Source organism: Eulemur rufifrons, chromosome 29, assembly GCF_041146395.1.
Source record: "Eulemur rufifrons isolate Redbay chromosome 29, OSU_ERuf_1, whole genome shotgun sequence".
Lineage (NCBI taxonomy): Eukaryota > Metazoa > Chordata > Mammalia > Primates > Lemuridae > Eulemur > Eulemur rufifrons.
In genome coordinates this window covers 55685987-55688658 of record NC_091011.1, presented here as the reverse complement: position 1 = coordinate 55688658, position 2672 = coordinate 55685987, and the positions used below count along the sequence as shown (strand labels likewise).

General features: G+C 39.8%; 1 pseudogene; it reads left to right on the top strand.

Moving 5' to 3' along the window:
• Window positions 1-759: 759 nt before the first annotated feature.
• On the top strand, window positions 760-1370 carry LOC138377147 (mediator of RNA polymerase II transcription subunit 12-like; annotated as a pseudogene).
• Window positions 1371-2672: the final 1302 nt, after the last annotated feature.

Sequence of the window (2672 nt, the reverse complement as noted above, 5' to 3'; positions counted from 1 at the left end):
TGTCATTTCCTTTGCTAAAACTTTCATTGTTTCCCTGTGCTGACAGGATAAAATCCAATCTCTTATTGTGAAATAAAAAACTCTTTATTATTGGCCCCAAACTACTTGTAACAATTTATGTACAACTAATGCCAACCATACTGGTGATTTCAACAACAAAAAATGTATTCTTTCTATCTAACTCTCACTTGTGTATTTGTATTTCACTGATTTTGTCATACTTTTCCTCAGTTTGGAATGCAGCCTCAGTAAGGACCAATTATGTAAAAAGCTGACCTTTCAAGTACCTTATATTCTGAGAAATCTACCTAGACTATCTTCTATCCATCTCCTTCCTCCACCTTAAATAGCACTTAGGCTATTTACCATTGATTTGGCAACATTATAACTTTTTGTTATATGCTTACTATTGAATGTTAAAGTTTAAGAGCCAGAGCTCAGATCCAATTTCCTAAATTTAAAACTTAACTCAATTCCATTTCAAACTGGTGACGTTGGCAACTTTTTAAATTTCCTATGTCTCAATATTCTCAACTATAAAATGACTTCTTAAGAAAAAAAACTGAAAGGAGAAATTTACATAAGTGTTTATGGAATATCTCAAAGAAGATGAATGTTCAATATGTGTTGGAGTTGATTATTGTTACCATCATTATTACTATTGTTTAATTTTTTACTTTCTTCTCAAATAAAATTTGATGATTTTTATTGTATGTAGTCTCACAGAGCCCAATATCTAGGCAAAGATAGAGTCAGGAGATGTTGGGACAGCCATCTGTCCATCACATGACTCCCAGCTCTTCCTACAGTTTAAAGACCTCCCAAGGCTCTAACCCTTATTTTCTCATGTGGGTTTGCAGCAACACACAAGCCCCACAGGAGCCATGGTGCCCCCAGCTACTCCAGCCAGCCTCATCAGAGCACACATCCTTCTACTAACCCTGCTCTTGTAGATCCTACTGTCCACCTGCAACAGCAACCCAGGGGCTATGTACACCAGCAGACCTCAACCTATAAATATGCACTGACCTCCACCTAAAGATTTTCACACCAGACACTGCAGCAAACACCCATGATAAGCACCATGATTCCACCAGGGCATCCAAGCAGGCATCCAATCATTTTCCATCCTGCCTGAGCAGCAGCCGCAGCAGAAATAGCAGCAGCAGTACCACACCTGGTGGCAGCAGCAGCAGCAACAGCAGCAGCATCAACAGGTAGCTCCTCCCCAACCCCAGTCCCATTCCCAGCACCAGGGAATTCAGCAGACCCAGCAGCAGCAACAAACAGCAGCTTTGCCCTGCACACTCCAACAGTAGCTCTCCAAAACCCAGCCACAGCCCAATACCAACATATGTGGATGCTACTGAGCCACCCAGAGGAAATGCTTGTGCACTGGTTGTACTCTTTCCTCTTAATTCCCAACCAACTTCCAGGGCTAGCACCAGTAGTGCTCGGGGTACTTCCTTCAAGCTCCATTTTTAATGAGCTTATAGTATGTGTGTTAATGTAAGGCCTTGAGTTGTTGGGTTTTGTATGTAATTTACATAGAGACCCCAGAGATGTTGCATCCATTACACAGAGCTTCTTTGCAAAGAAATCACAAAAAACAAAACAGATGTTTAGAAACTACTCATAACAACATGTAACATAAAAATCTAAGGCATTTAATAAATCAGCAATATTTATTAAATAGTTTTTATATGCAAAGTACTGTGTTTAATGCAGAGAAATCTCATACCTTGATTATACATACACACACACCAAAACATATAATACATAGATATAGGCATCATATGTCTAAAAGTGAAGATATGTTATCCCTTTACTCACCAAACCTACTTTTTCTCGATTTGCCATCACGTCACAAGAGACTGCAAAGAGGAAATTGGAATTTTAGTAATCCTTCACTTCTCTCTCTTTCATCCTCTACTGTCACAGTACCCCTTCCTAACCACACGTTCATTCAGATAATCTTCAGGGTCTGTCAAATCTATCGCTGAGATATCTGGGCAATCTGATCCTTTGTTTTATTCTTATTGTTTCTCTCCTGCTGTCCACTTAGGTTCTATGACAGCCTTTAAGGTCTCTTCCTGGTTTTGATGTAAGCTCCACCTACTCAATTTTTCCACACTGCCTTTAAATTTATTGTTCAAATGCATAATAGATACACTTAATACATACTTGTAGAAGAAATTAAAGACTTGCATAACATTAATGGATTATGTTACCAGAAACACCTCTAGTCCATATGGTGCCTTTGAGAAAATTAGAAAAAGCTCCCCCTTTTCCAGTATAAGCAAATAAATACAAATGAACATTTTAAAATTAAAATATATAAATTTGGAATATTATTGCACAACATAATATCTTGCTGCTTCCAGAGCCCCTAAGTCCACATGTGCCCAGACTTGTCCAAACACAAGGTCCCACCCGTGCAGGAGCACACACACTGACAGCAGCAAGCACAGTCTGCAACCTACCCCCACCTCTGGGACCGTATCATGCCTGCAACAGGCAGGAAATAAAAGTGACCTTGGGGTGCCCAGAGCATGGTTGGAACAGGGACTAGCTGAGTACTTTTGATTGTGCCAATGAATCAATGGGCCCATGTTCTCCTGAGCCTGGGCCATGTATATAGTATGGAGTTACACAGGGCAGGATTCTAAAAT